Genomic DNA, 15,676 nt, shown 5'->3' on the forward strand with positions numbered 1-15,676 from the left:
GAGACAAGGTTGTGACGAACAGCCCACCGCCGTTCGTCCACTTACGGGCGACACTAACGGGAGTCCCGCTGCCACCAAAACGCGACGGACAGCGGACCCTGTGTCACCACTATGTCACAGTCCCACCACTGACACGGGTGTATCAGCGGACGGAGGGGCGTGACACAATGCCGGCACACGGCTATCACAGGCGCAGTGGGGCTTATCTTAGTTATCCCAACACTGGCACCATGTGACCAAAAATATCCAGCAAGCTAATCTCGCTCTACAATTTGCCGCAGGGGGAGTTTAATTTGGATGCCCCACCACTGCTATCAATCTTCCAAGTACTGCGGGGATTTATGTATATCCCACTTTCTCAGTTCCACTTTGGAACTCGCAGCTCTCCGGCGCCCCCCTTACCCTCAGGTCAGTCAGGGAACTGCACCTAGGATAATTAGTCGCCGGACGGGCTGCCTGTTGTGAACCGGCAATTAGGCTTCTGCAGTAAGGGAATTATCAATGCTGTGGCTGAAGCCCCTTACTCAGCAATATAAGACCCTTCTAGACTGCCAGCAAGCCGTAATAGCCGTACACAATGCGCTGCCACCAGTCACGGTTACTTAATTCACAGTGTTAAATTAAGAGAGTCCGTGGCAAACCCCTTGAATTAGTAGCGATTATCTATCAAAGGCGTATAGTTCGAGTCTTAGAGCATGGAGACAGATCTAAATAATTATTTCATTTATTTTCCGAAAGAGGACAGTGATTACAGATAAAAGTTGCTATAGAATTGAGACATAAAATATGTACAGTACAGGTATAAAATAAAAGTGGAGAAAACAAAGAGATTACACTCACAGTTCCATATTGTTCCTTAGGCAGACCATGCGGCTATGGTGGGTGGAGGCGGAGCTGCACTTCTCCGCTCATCTGGATCTTTCTAGCACGACGACTTGAGCTGTTCTGAGCTGGTTCTGCCAGGGAATGCCTTATAGACTTTCCTATGTGACATCACAGAGAGGTGCATTCTGGGTTGATCCCACCTCTCTTATCCAAGTTATGTTTTGGCTACAAAACTTAGATTAGCTATAACTTTATGGGAGAAGCTGGTATGGACTCATCAGTGGTATCATGTTTCCCAGCGTAATGAGCCCATCAAGAAAACATCAAACATCTATGCGATATGACCGTCCATTTGGGCGCAAATCATATCTCAGGTTCTGGACATCCGAGAGTTTTGCAACAGGCACCACAGCGAAGCTGGGTCTGCTTGGATCGCAGAAATATGATTTTTATATTTCTGCTGGGTATGGTTTTCGCGGGACAATCCCTTATTGTTTTATTCAAACTCCTGGTTTCAAACAAAGAGTTTAGTTCCCGCACTTTTTTTCTCTTTCAGCTGAGAGAAGCCAAATGGTGTGAGGAAGAGGGTCTAGCTAATTAACATTCCTGCTCTTCCAGAGGAAGTGGCAGGGTTGATAAAACCTGGGGGAAGGAATTCCTATTACTGACAGTTTACAATGTCCTAGGATGGAGGATTTGTTAGCACATTGCAACAGAAAACATATCTTCGGGCATTGTACATCACAAAGGTGGGCACCAAAAAGAGCGACCCACCAGATCTCTAGTACCAAAAATACCTGGATGACGAGCCAAAGCAGAGCAATGAAGTTCAGACATTACTCTCTTCTTCCACTGGTCAGGAACATACAACTTTCCACTGGGACAACGCTCAGGTTTGTCCTCCTGGAACTCTTGCAGAGCACGTCTCAAATCGGGCGAGATGGCAGAAAGAACTACCCCTTCACCTAAGATGGTAGCAGGCTTGGTCACCTGTCTTACCGAATTTTTACTTCGAGAGGGGCAAGCCCCTTACTTACATAGCGCTCACTAATATACTAATTAGGCAAATAGACTACTAGGTCTTTATTTCGGTAAAACAATTTATATTTTATTAGTAATGAGAAAACATTTACAGTGGGGCAAAAAAGTATTTAGTCAGTCAGCAATAGTGCAAGTTCCACCACTTAAAAAGATGAGAGGCGTCTGTAAATTACATCATAGGTAGACCTCAACTATGGGAGACAAACTGAGAAAAAAAAATCCAGAAAATCACATTGTCTGTTTTTTTTTTCATTTTATTTGCATATTATGGTGGAAAATAAGTATTTGGTCAGAAACAAGCAATCAAGATTTCTGGCTCTCACAGACCTGTAACTTCTTCTTTAAGAGAACTTTCATCCCAGGAATAATAGGGACATCAGTTATTACACAAATTTCTTGTGAACCTATCTCCACCAACATCTTGTAGGATACTGGTAGAATGGTGAACTCACAAATATTCACAGTCTCTTGGTTCATATACAGCAGAATGCAACCTACAAATTTTACCTTCTAATGTGTCTTCACATAAGCTTAAATCATGCGTGCGATTATTGTCATCAATGTATAAACCATTCATTTTAGGCATCCACAACCATTGATCCCCTGGGGGTCCCAATAATAGTGGTAAAACTACATATCTACACATTACTTGCTGGTTGGTTACATTATATATATTCATTATCCCTTGACATACTGTGTCATTGCAAACCATTTTGGGAGCTTCAATTTTAAGCCATGAAACTCCAGGGATTGTGTTATTAAACATAGTCCTCCATACCCATCCATTTCCTGTCATAAGACGAGTCTGCATTGTTGCCTTCTGCTGCATCTGATAAATAGCCTGCATTGTACACATAGTCCAATTAAGAATCGCACTAATATTTGATCCTTCCTTGAATACAAAAGAATTTGAAATATTCTGCATATCTAGTAAAAATGTATCTGCTTGCCAAGCGTGTGTCAGTGGGTGCCATATTGTAGGCATCCATTTACCTTGTAAAGTTAAAACCTCTTGTATTCCTGCACCTGCTTTACTCATGCGATTTGCTAGAGTTTCAATATCAAAAGAATTCAAAGTCCCAGAAACAGTTCCCACTCCCTCCAGCAACGTATCATACCATGCCCTTTTTTGTCTTATAGGGAAGAGAACGTTAGACGGAAATATCACTATAGCTGTTACTACAGTCTTTTGTGATTGAGTTCCAGTCTTTACACAGGACGAGGGGATCCTCTTCATATGTCCCGGATCCGTTTTTGACGAATTCATATTAACAAATGTTATACTTTGTGCCCAAGTACTTCTATTCGTTATACTAGTAGCATTATGACAAAGTAAAGTCTGTAGGACATTAATACTGAATACTAATTCTGTTCCACTTCCAATGGTGGGGGTGCAGTTCTTATAGATCCGTATTTGTTGAGTTGGAGACAAAGACTCAAAACCCCCACCGGCGTTACAACATGTTAAGTTCACCTTAGCGGTAATATTCGCAGTTCCGTGCATATTGTGTAACATATATGCTACTTGAAATGAGGTGGCCCCACGGGGGCCTATCCATACATATCCTTCCACTGTTACATTAGCTATGTTACAGTTCTGTCCTTCTGGGCAAATAAAGTCATCTTGTTTTCGTTCTTTTGTGCTTTTCTTCCACAACCACCTTATCCGACTGGTGTTTTGACTTTGGATTTGAGTACCCGGTGTTCATCCTTCAACTTTCACCAAACACTCGCTTCCAAGGATTCCAATAATTCCGCATATTCCCAGAAATATCTGTTAGGGAAAAAAAAACAAAGCATGATTTTATTCACGCAAATAACATTTTTTCCTGGGGAACATATTCCCATTTCTCCACTCCTGGTCTCATGATTAGCAAAGTACGATCCTTGCCCACAGCAATGACTTCAGCCGCCGATGGCGGTCCTTGAGGACTCTGTACCCAAATTCTAGCTCCTACATTGGTCACATCTGATGACCCAAATGCTTTATCCCCCCGTAAGGAGAGTTCTAGTGGAGCTTGTCCTTCGATGGCTTGATCTAAACTAATAGGTATTACCAACATTTGAGCCATCTTCTGTCCTTTAGAGATAACTAGCGGCTCTTGTCCTAAATTGGACATAATAACTTTGATTTCTCCTTGATAATCAGCATCAATTACTCCTCCCACCACTATGGCCCTTCTTAAAGCAAAACTAGACCGAGTTGCCAACTGACCATAATGTCCTTTAGGCATTTGACATCCTAATCCTGTTAGTATAGGAACGATCTTACCTGGCGGCACAATAGTCACTTCTATTGCACTGAGATCCAATCCCGCAGATAGGGGAGTTGCTTTTTCAGGTATTTTAGCCTCTTGATTCATCTTCCACCAAGTAATTGTATGTACAATATGAGTTTCGTGAATGGTAAGGTTGGGTGTCAGCATTCTCATCAATGGTGTCATGGAATCAGTAATTGGCCTATTGTTGATAATTTGTAAAGCCTCACTTAGATTGTCTCTCCACTGGCCATATCCTCCTTCCGCATTGTGTATCTTTTTCAGAGTAGACTTCAAGAGTCCATTCATCCTTTCCACCAACCCTGCAGCTTGGGGATAGTAGGGCATATGATATACCCATTGGACATTATGCTCATTAGCATAATCCTTTATCTGTTGACCAGTGAAGTGTGACCCATTGTCAGTCTGTATCTGCAGTGGAACACCATAGTATTGTGTGATAATCTCTAATGTATGTAATGTGCTCCATTGTGTGGCTGCTTTGCAAGGGAATCCTATCATGAGTCCTGAGTAGGTGTCTACCGCTGTGCAGACATATTTACATCCCCTACTCTCAGTGAGTGGACCAATGAAATCCATCTGCCAAATTTGAGCTGGTAATTGTCCTCGAGCTATGTGTCCCATTACTGTGTGTGGAACTTCCCTTCTTTGTGAATGTTGACATACTGGACACTGTGCAATGACTTGTTTTATAATGTCCATAGTTAGTGGAACACCTCTTTCTTGGGCCCACCTGTAAGTGGCTTTTTCTCCAAGGTGTCCACTCTTGTTGTGCGCCCAAACAGCTGTACCTTGCAGCCATTTTTCTTTTTCTTGATCAACCTCAGAAGTTTGCCCAATAGCAGCGGCTTTATCTGCTTCAGAATTAAACAGACGATCAAGTGAGTCAGCAGGCATATGTGCATCAACATGAAAAACAGTAGTAAGTGTGATTCGAACCATTTCTTCTATAAATTCCCACACCTCTTTTCCCCACACTTCCTTACCATGTATTAACCAACCATATTTCTTCCATCCCATCATCCAAGTTGCAAGACCATTAGCCACAGACCACGAGTCTGTGAAAAGGTGACACTCCTTCCCTTGTTCAAAACTCAATGCCAGAAAGATGGCATATAATTCTGCATATTGGCTACTTTTACCGTGACCTTCCATAACCAAATGTTTTTCTAGTTTCGGGTTATAAGCCACACTCTTCCAGTGTCGCTTTCCATTGACATATCGAGCTGACCATCAGTGAACCAAGCATGTTGCTGTTGCTGTTCTGTTAAATCTTCATAAGATTTTCCCCATTTTACAGGGGACTCTTCCCGGACAGATGGTTTCCCAGGGGATTTGATTTCTTCCCCTATTTCGGCTATTTTCTCATGGAGGGAGGCGATCCCACCTTCTCCTTTCTTTGCCCTTTCAGAAATGTACCATTTCCATTTTATGATACTTTGTTCCTGTGCATGTCCTACCCTATTGGTTTTAGGGTTAGACAATACCCATTGCATTATAGGTATTGCTGGTCTTAATAAGACTTCATGTCCTAAAGTTAGCTGTTCTGTTTCTACCAATGCCCAATAACAAGCTAGCAATTGTTGTTCTAATGGAGTATACTTTTCTCCAGCATCAGGGAGTTTTCGATTCCAAAATCCTAAGGGGACTCTTTTTCCCCCTTGTTTTTGCCATAATGACCAATTTGCATACATATTTTGTACTGATACATGCAATTCTACACTCCCCGCTGTCATTGGCCATAACTCTACAGCTTGTTGTATGGCCTCTTTCACCATCTCAAAAGCAGTTTGTTATTCTTCCCCCCAATGGAATTCATATTTCTTCCTCGTAACTTTATACAAAGGGGGACAGCATCTGTCCTAAATGAGGTATATGCTGTCTCCAAAATCCAAATAGCCCAATATAAGATTGAGTCTCTTGCTTAGACTTGGGAGTAGGGAAATTAATAATCTTCTGTTTTACTTTTGGTAAAATTTCCCTATGTCCTTTATTCCATTGGATTCCAAGAAATTTTACAACTTGAGCCGGTCCTTGGACCTTTGCTTCATTTATTTCCCATCCTTTGCTCCTCATATGCACCAAAAGTTTTTCCAATTGTGATTTCACTGCCTGCTCCTCATTTCCTTGTATCATTATATCAGCAATATAATGAGAAATTTGCATATCTGAGGGCAAGGAGAACTGATCTAGATGTTCTGCCACCGTCCGGTGACAAATAGTAGGGCTATGAAGCCATCCTTGAGGCAATCTGGTCATGGTATACTGTCGACCTAACCAGGTAAAAGCAAATTGATCCTGCGCCTTTTCCTCTATTGGAATTGTAAAGAAGGCATTAGCCAAACCAATCACTGCATACCAAGTTCCATTATGACTCTGTATATTTTCTGTTATAGTGATAGTATCTGGCACTGCAGCTGTTAATGGGGGGGTACATTTGTTCAGTTCCCTGTAATCCACTGTCATACGCCAGGAGCCATCACTCTTTTTAACTGGCCAGACTGGATTATTCCATGCAGTAGTAGTGGTACGCATGACTCCTGCGTCCACCAGATCTTTAATTGTTTCAGTAATCTCTCTGTGCCCCCCTGGTATTCGATACTGTTTCATTGCCACCATTTTGGTAGCAGGAGGGATATGTACAGGGGGCATTTTTACTTTTCCTACCGTTACAGGTCTCATTTGTATTTCTGCCCTTTTTACTCCAAAGGAGAATTTTCCAGCCGATAAATTTAAAGTCATTCCTTTTAAAACATCAATTCCCAATATATATTCTGGAATGGGTACTACTAAAACACGGACATTTCTTATCGGTAAGTTTCCTATTTTCAAAGCAACTTGTGTTTGTACTCCGGTGATTACCTGTCCTCCTAGTCCGGCAATTTTAATTTTTGGACCTTTGAATTCTGTGGAAATACTTTTTTTCCTTATTAATTTTTCCTCTTCTCTTGCGATATTTATTTTGAGCAACTATGAAAGCAGCTTTCTCTGCTACACTCTGGTAATGTTCCAACTTATCTTTGAGCAGACGGGTATTGCAATCCAGCACCACTTTCTGCCCTCCTAGCTCTGCAACTTTTTGTTCCAATTGAGAGCACTTCCTCTGCATTTGTTGATTCCGCTCATGCATCGCGCGATATGCACTGAGCAGAATCCAAGTTCGTCGCCCAAGCGACACAACATCACCCACCTTGGCGGGGACACCCATGAGTACATTAACAACATCATGGGTTAACTGCATCACCTGCCTTTGCAGGGAAAACCTCGAGTAACTAAACAACATCGAGGGGTTATCTGCATCACCTGCCTTTGCAGGGATCCCCATGAGTAAACCAACAACATCATGGGTTAACTGCATCACCTGCCTTTGCAGGGAAAACAAATCCACATACGCCGTCCTAAAGACTCTACATCACCCCTGAGTACTTTAACAACATCAGTGGGTTCACTACCTTTAAGCTTACTAGACCACTGTTCCACCAGTCCAGAACTGCTCAACTCATGTGCCAATACATTATACCAGGGGTCCTCAAACTTTTTAAACAGGGGGCCAGATCACGGTCCCTCGGACCATTGGAGGGCCGGAATATAGTTTAAAAAAAATTATGAATAAATTCCTGTGCACACTGCACATATCTTATTTAGAGGTAATAAAACAAAAATAGGAACAAATACAATATTAAAAATGAAGTTAAATCATCAAACTTACCGATTTTTTGGGTTCTTCGAATATCCTACACTTCGAGTCAAATTTTTCTCTTTCTTGATATCATTGCTTCCTAGGGATTCAAAATTGCTATTAGTAAAATACCAACATATATACAGCGCTACCAAAACAATATACCAGCAATAAAACTGCCCACACAGAGACATACAGACTGCACTGCCCATCAATGCAGCCTGATCAGTGCCCATCAATGCAGCCTGATCAGTGTCCATCAATGCAGCCTGATCAGTGTCCATCAATGCAGCCTGATCAGTGCCCATCAATGCAGCCTGATCAGTGCCCATCAATGCAGCCTGATCAGTGCCCATCAATGCAGCCTGATCAGTGCCCATCAATGCAGCCTGATCAGTGCCCATCAATGCAGCCTGATTAGTGCCCATCAATGCAGCCTGATCAGTGCCCATCAATGCAGCCTGATCAGTGTCCATCAATGCAGCCTGATCAGTGTCCATCAATGCAGCCTGATCAGTGCCCATCAATGCAGCCTGATCAGTGCCCATCAATGCAGCCTGATCAGTGCCCATCAATGCAGCCTGATCAGTGCCCATCAATGCAGCCTGATCAGTGCCCATCAATGCAGCCTGATCAGTGCCCATCAATGCAGCCTGATCAGTGTCCATCAATGCAGCCTGATCAGTGCCCATCAGCGCAGCCTGATCAGTGCCCATCAGCGCAGCCTGATCAGTGCCCATCAGCGCAGCCTGATCATAGAATCATAGAATCATAGAATCATAGAATCGTAGAGTTGGAAGGGACCTCCTGGGCCATCTGGTCCAACCCCCTGCTCAAAGCAGGATTCGCTAAATCATCCCAGTCAGATGTCTGTCCAGCCTCTGTTTGAAGACTTCCATTGAAGGAGAACTCACCACTTCTCGTGGCAGCCTGTTCCACTCATTGATCACTCTAACTGTCAAAACGTTTTTTCTAATATCTAATCTGTGTCTCTTCCCATTCAGTTTCATCCCATTGCTTCTAGTCTTTCCTTGTGCAAATGAGAATAAAGTTGATCCTCCTACAATGTGACAGCCCTTTAGATATTTGTAGACAGCTATTAAGTCTCCTCTCAGTCTTCTCTTTTGCAAACTAAACATTCCCAAATCCTGCAACCTTTCCTCATAAGACAGGGTTTGCAGACCGGTCACCATTCTGGTCGCTCTTTTCTGAACTTGCTCCAGTTTGTTGATGTCTTTTTTAAAATGTGGTGCCCAAAACTGGACATCAGTGCCCATCAATGCAGCCTGATCAGTGCCCATCAATGCAGCCTGATCAGTGCCCATCAATGCAGCCTGATCAGTGCCCATCAATGCAGCCTGATCAGTGCCCATCAATGCAGCCTGATCAGTGCCCATCAGCGCAGCCTGATCAGTGCCCATCAGCGCAGCCTGATCAGTGCCCATCAGCGCAGCCTGATCAGTGCCCATCAATGCAGCCTGATCAGTGCCCATCAATGCAGCCTGATCAGTGCCCATCAGCGCAGCCTGATCAGTGCCCATCAGCGCAGCCTGATCAGTGCACATCAATGCAGCCTCACCAGTGCCCATATTGGTGGAACTCCACTTTTACCTCAGGCTCAGACTGGTGTGGTGCAAGAATCCCCAATAGGCAACATTGGTCCCTAAAAGGCAGGTAAATGTCCCCAATAGGCAGCACAGGTCCCCAATAGACAGGTAAATGTCCCCAATAGGCAGCATAGGTCCCCAATAGGCAGGTAAATGTCCCCAATAGGCAGCACAGGTCCCCAATAGGCAGGTAAATGTCCCCAATAGGCAGCAAAGGTCCCCAATAGGCAGCACAGGTCCCCAATAGGCAGGTAAATGTCCCCATTAGGCAGCACAGGTCCCCATTAGGCAGCACAGGTCCCCAATAGGCAGGTAAATGTCCCCAATATGCAGCACAGGTCCCCAATAGGCAGGTAAATGTCCCCAATAGGCAGCAAAGGTCCCCAATAGGCAGGTAAATGTCCCCAATAGGCAGCACAGGTCCCCAATAGGCAGGTAAATGTCCCCAATAGGCAGCACAGGTCCCCAATAGGCAGGTAAATGTCCCCATTAGGCAGCACAGGTCCCCATTAGGCAGCACAGGTCCCCATTAGGCAGGTAAATGTCCCCAATATGCAGCACAGGTCCCCATTAGGCAGCACAGGTCCCCAATTAGGCAGGTAAATGTCCCCATTAGGCAGCACAAGTCCCCAATAGGCAGGTAAATGTCCCCAATAGGCAGGTAAATGTCTCCAATAGGCAGCACAGGTCCCCATTAGGCAGCACAGGTCCCCAATAGGCAGGTAAATGTCCCCATTAGGCAGCACAGGTCCTCAATAGGCAGGTAAATGTCCCCAATTGGCAGCACAGTCCCCATTAGGCAGCACAGGTCCCCAATAGGCAGAACAGTCCCCATTAGGCAGCACAGGTCCCCATTAGGCAGGTAAATGTCCCCATTAGGCAGCACAGGTCCCCATTAGGCAGCACAAGTCTCCAATAGGCAGGTAGATGTCCCCATTAGGCAGATAAATGTCCCCAATAGGCAGCACAGGTCCCCAATAGGCAGGTAAATGTCCCCAAAAGGCAGGTAAATGTCCCCAATAGGCAGCACAGGTCCCCAATAGGCAGGTAAATGTCCCCAATAGTCAGGTAAATGTCCCCATTAGGCAGCACAAGTCGCCAATAGGCAGGTAGATGTCCCCATTAGGCAGGTAAATGTCCCCAATAGGCAGGTAAATGTCCCCAATAGGCAGGTAAATGTCCCCAATAGGCAGGTAGATGTCCCCATTAGGCAGGTAGATGTCCCCATTAGGCAGGTAGATGTCCCCATTAGGCAGGTAAATGTCTCCAATAGGCAGCACAGGTCCCCCTTAGGCAGCACAGGTCCCCAATAGGCAGGTAAATGTCCCCAATAGGCAGCACAGTCCCCATTAGGCAGCACAGGTCCCCATTAGGCAGGTAAATGTCCCCATTAGGCAGCACAGGTCCCCATTAGGCAGCACAGGTCCCCAATTAGGCAGGTAAATGTCCCCAATTAGGCAGGTAAATGTCCCCATTAGGCAGCACAAGTCCCCATTAGGCAGGTAAATGTCCCCATTAGGCAGCACAGGTCCCCATTAGGCAGCACAGGTCCCCAATAGGCAGGTAAATGTCCCCATTAGGCAGCACAGGTCCCCATTAGGCAGCACAGGTCCCCAATTAGGCAGGTAAATGTCCCCAATTAGGCAGGTAAATGTCCCCATTAGGCAGCACAAGTCCCCAATAGGCAGGTAAATGTCCCCATTAGGCAGCACAGGTCCCCAATAGGCAGGTAAATGTCCCCATTAGGCAGCACAGGTCCCCATTAGGCAGGTAAATGTCCCCATTAGGCAGCACAGGTCCCCATTAGGCAGCACAGGTCCCCAATTGGCAGGTAAATGTCCCCATTAGGCAGAACAGGTCTCCAATAGGCAGCACAGTCCCCATTAGGCAGCACAGGTCCCCATTAGGCAGGTAAATGTCCCCATTAGGCAGCACAAGTCCCCATTAGGCAGCACAGGTCCCCAATAGGCAGGTAAATGTCCCCATTAGGCAGCACAGGTCCCCATTAGGCAGCACAGGTCCCCAATAGGCAGGTAAATGTCCCCATTAGGCAGCACAGGTCCCCAATAGGCAGGTAAATATCCCCATTAGGCAGATAAATGTCCCCATTAGGCAGCACAGGTCCCCAATAGGCAGCACAGGTCCCCAATTGGCAGCTAAATGTCCACATTAGGCAGCACATGTCCCCATTAGGCAGGTAAATGTCCCCATTAGGCAGCACAGGTCCCCAATAGGCAGGTAAATGTCCCCATTAGGCAGCACAGGTCCCCATTAGGCAGGTAAATGTCCCCATTAGGCAGATAAATGTCCCCATTAGGCAGCACAGGTCCCCAATAGGCAGGTAAATGTCCCCAATAGGCAGGTAAATGTCCACAATAGTCAGGTAAATGTCCCCATTAGGCAGCACAAGTCGCCAATAGGCAGGTAGATGTCCCCATTAGGCAGGTAAATGTCCCCAATAGGCAGGTAAATGTCCCCAATAGGCAGGTAAATGTCCCCAATAGGCAGGTAGATGTCCCCATTAGGCAGGTAAATGTCCCCAATAGGCAGGTAGATGTCCCCATTAGGCAGGTAAATGTCCCCAATAGGCAGGTAAATGTCTCCAATAGGCAGCACAGGTCCCCCTTAGGCAGCACAGGTCCCCAATAGGCAGGTAAATGTCCCCAATAGGCAGCACAGTCCCCATTAGGCAGCACAGGTCCCCATTAGGCAGGTAAATGTCCCCATTAGGCAGCACAGGTCCCCATTAGGCAGCACAGGTCCCCAATAGGCAGGTAAATGTCCCCATTAGGCAGCACAGGTCCCCATTAGGCAGCACAGGTCCCCAATTAGGCAGGTAAATGTCCCCAATAGGCAGGTAAATGTCCACATTAGGCAGCACAAGTCCCCAATAGGCAGGTAAATGTCCCCATTAGGCAGCACAGGTCCCCAATAGGCAGGTAAATGTCCCCATTAGGCAGCACAGGTCCCCATTAGGCAGGTAAATGTCCCCATTAGGCAGCACAGGTCCCCATTAGGCAGCACAGGTCCCCAATAGGCAGCACAGGTCCCCAATTGGCAGGTAAATGTCCCCATTAGGCAGAACAGGTCCCCAATAGGCAGCACAGTCCCCATTAGGCAGCACAGGTCCCCATTAGGCAGGTAAATGTCCCCATTAGGCAGCACAAGTCCCCATTAGGCAGCACAGGTCCCCAATAGGCAGGTAAATGTCCCCATTAGGCAGCACAGGTCCCCAATAGGCAGGTAAATGTCCCCATTAGGCAGCACAGGTCCCCAATAGGCAGGTAAATGTCCCCATTAGGCAGATAAATGTCCCCATTAGGCAGCACAGGTCCCCAATAGGCAGCACAGGTCCCCAATTGGCAGGTAAATGTCCCCATTAGGCAGCACAGGTCCCCAATAGGCAGGTAAATGTCCCCATTAGGCAGCACAGGTCCCCATTAGGCAGGTAAATGTCCCCAATAGGCAGCACAGGTCCCCATTAGGCAGCACATGTCCCCATTAGACAGGTAAATGACCCCAATAGGACCCGGCGTTAAAAAAAAAAAAAAAAAAAGTACTCACCTATGTCCCCCGCTGCTCTGAAGAGGCGCCCGCTCATCTCAGTCTTCTTCCTGCACAGGCACACAGGCGGCGTGACGTCATCAGGCCGCGCAGGCGGCGTGATGATAATCAGGCCGTCTGTGTGCACTGTGCTCTGCTGCGTACGGAGGGCTGCGTAACGCCTTTCCTCGGCGCCTCGTCCCGCCCGCGATTACAGGGCCCGCCGGCATTGAACTGCAGTGCAGTTCATAAGTTCAATGTCGGCCTGGCGGGGGGCTGGATAAAAGTCCTTGGCGGGCCGCATGTGGCCCGCGGGCCATAGTTTGAGGACCCCTGCATTATACGGTGCCTCAGTCCAACCGGGCACATTCACAACATCCTCCTGCTTTTCCTTTCGTTTCTTAAACATATTGAAAAAGATCCTGCCGACTACGCCAATTTATGTCTTACCGAATTTTTACTTCGAGAGGGGCAAGCCCCTTACTTACATAGCGCTCACTAATATACTAATTAGGCAAAAAGACTACTAGGTCTTTATTTCGGTAAAACAATTTACATTTTATTAGTAATGAGAAAACATTTAAGTAATTAATGACTTAGGTAACACTTTGATATGTGTGTTATAGGCACATGAATTATAGCAGCACTAGTCTAACATTACATTGATCATTATCATCATCTATAAAATAGAGAAAAGTAAGCATCAATTCGTTTTTTACCGGATATTGTAGCATCACTCCTCCCTCGGGGGACTCGACGGGTAAAGAGGCAACATCCAGTTAACACAACATCACAGAAGTTATGCGTCCATAAAGCCTTCTGGAAACGTCCCTCCCCACCAGTGAAAGTCCCCTTTGTTTTATATTGTTTATAATCAGATATCAGTTCAACCATGCGCAGTACTTTCTGCAAGTAATGCTTATATAACACGTTCATGCTTGGCGCCTGCGTGGTTAATCTTTGAGCTCGTGGCCAGCTCGTGTTACACAGGCGCATTGTGGTTGTTTTTCACTGAAACCACCGTGTTCCTAACAGGTCATGTATCGGTCAAGTTCAGCTCTTCTCTACTTGTGCTGAATTAAATGCAAAAAGTGAACAATAAGACTCGTGATCACCTAATCTGGAATCTGGACACCTATCTTCTTCATGCACACACCATACATATCACATAGGTATCGCATCACCACAGGAGAATCAGCAAAGAAGCTCCTAGAGAGGGCGTCTGCCTTGACATTCTTAGTTCCAGGAAGAAAAGAGACCACAAAAACAAAACGTGTACAAAACAAGGCCCATCCAGCCTTTCTAGGGTTCAAGCGTTTAGCCGACTCTAGGTAAATCAAATTCTTGTGGTCAGTGAGGACCACAACTTGATGTTTAGCTCCCTCCAACCAATGTCTCCACTCCTCAAATGCCCATTTCATGGCCAACAGTTCCCGATTCCCCACATCATAGTTACGTTCAGATGGAGAGAACTTTCGGGAAAAGAAAGCACAGGGATTCATTTTAGATGTTACAGGATCCTTTTGGAACAAAACAGCTCCTGCACCAATCTCAGAAGCATCCACCTCTACCTGGAACGGGAGTGAGACATTAGGTTGCCGCAAAACCGGGGCGGAGGTAAATCTTCGCTTCAGCTCCTGAAAGGAAGCAACAGCCTCCGGAGACCAATTCAACACATCAGCACCCTTCTTAGTCAGATCAGTCAATGGCTTGGCAATACTAGAAAATTTTGCTATAAATTTCCGATAAAAATTAGCAAAACCCAAAAACTTCTGGAGGGCCTTCAAAGAAGTGGGCTGAACCCAATCATAAATGGCCTGTACCTTGGCCAGGTCCATTTCAATAGTTGACGGAGACAAAATAAATCCCAAAAATGAAATCCTCTGTACTCCAAAAAGGCATTTCAATCCTTTGACATACAGGGAATTCTCCCTCAAGATCCGGAACACAGTCCGAATATGTTCCACATGAGAATCCCAATCCTTGGAGAAGATCAAAATATCATCCAGATAGATAATCAAAAATGTATCCACAAAGTCTCGGAAAATATCGTTCATGAAGCACTGGAAGACAGAAGGGGCATTAGTGAGCCCAAAAGGCATCACCAGGTACTCAAAATGTCCCTCCGGAGTATTAAACGCCGTCTTCCATTCATCCCCCTGCTTAATGCGGATATTATACGCCCCCCTGAGGTCAAGCTTGGTAAACCAGCAAGCACCTCTAACCAGGGCTGTGGAGTCGGTAAGCCATACCTGCGACTCCGACTCCTCAATTTCCCTTACACCGACTCCGACTCCAACTCCGACTCCGACTCCACGACTCCGACTCCCACACATATTGCTTATATTTAAGTGAAAAATTTATTGTAGTACAATGTGAACCTCAGACATTTAATCATTTTTATGATCCAATAATCAAGATATTTAGATAGAACAGAATATATATTGGTGTACTACCCGGTTTTCATTCTTTTTGGTACAGATACGATATGGATAGACAGATATGGATAAATGGATAGAGCAGATTTCTAATCTGCTTTTGCTATTGAAAACATTATCTATAAGCTCAAAAACCTTTCAGGTGATGCAGTTTTTTAAAAAGCTGATCTGCTTTTGCAGCTGAAAAACGTATCCTCAAAAAACACAGGAAAAACGCTGTGTGTGAATGTAGCCTTAGATCAGGAATAGAACAGCCATTTATAG

General features: G+C 45.5%; 2 long non-coding RNA genes across 2 annotated transcripts; one reads left to right on the forward strand and one right to left on the reverse strand.

Annotated features, from left to right (window-relative positions):
- Positions 1-1,907: 1,907 nt before the first annotated feature.
- On the reverse strand, positions 1,908-8,130 carry LOC141076176 (uncharacterized). Its single transcript, XR_012227431.1, has 3 exons — positions 7,855-8,130; positions 4,879-5,002; positions 1,908-3,640 (listed from the first exon to the last, which is right to left on the reverse strand). It is a non-coding gene; the product is annotated as an uncharacterized lncRNA (long non-coding RNA).
- A 1,210-nt stretch (positions 8,131-9,340) lies between these two features.
- On the forward strand, positions 9,341-14,246 carry LOC141076174 (uncharacterized). Its single transcript, XR_012227430.1, has 2 exons — positions 9,341-10,239; positions 10,960-14,246. It is a non-coding gene; the product is annotated as an uncharacterized lncRNA (long non-coding RNA).
- The last annotated feature ends 1,430 nt before the right edge of the window (positions 14,247-15,676 follow it).

This window comes from Dendrobates tinctorius, unplaced genomic scaffold (assembly GCF_039654945.1).
Source record: "Dendrobates tinctorius isolate UK_male_01 unplaced genomic scaffold, ASM3965494v1 ptg000393l, whole genome shotgun sequence".
Lineage (NCBI taxonomy): Eukaryota > Metazoa > Chordata > Amphibia > Anura > Dendrobatidae > Dendrobates > Dendrobates tinctorius.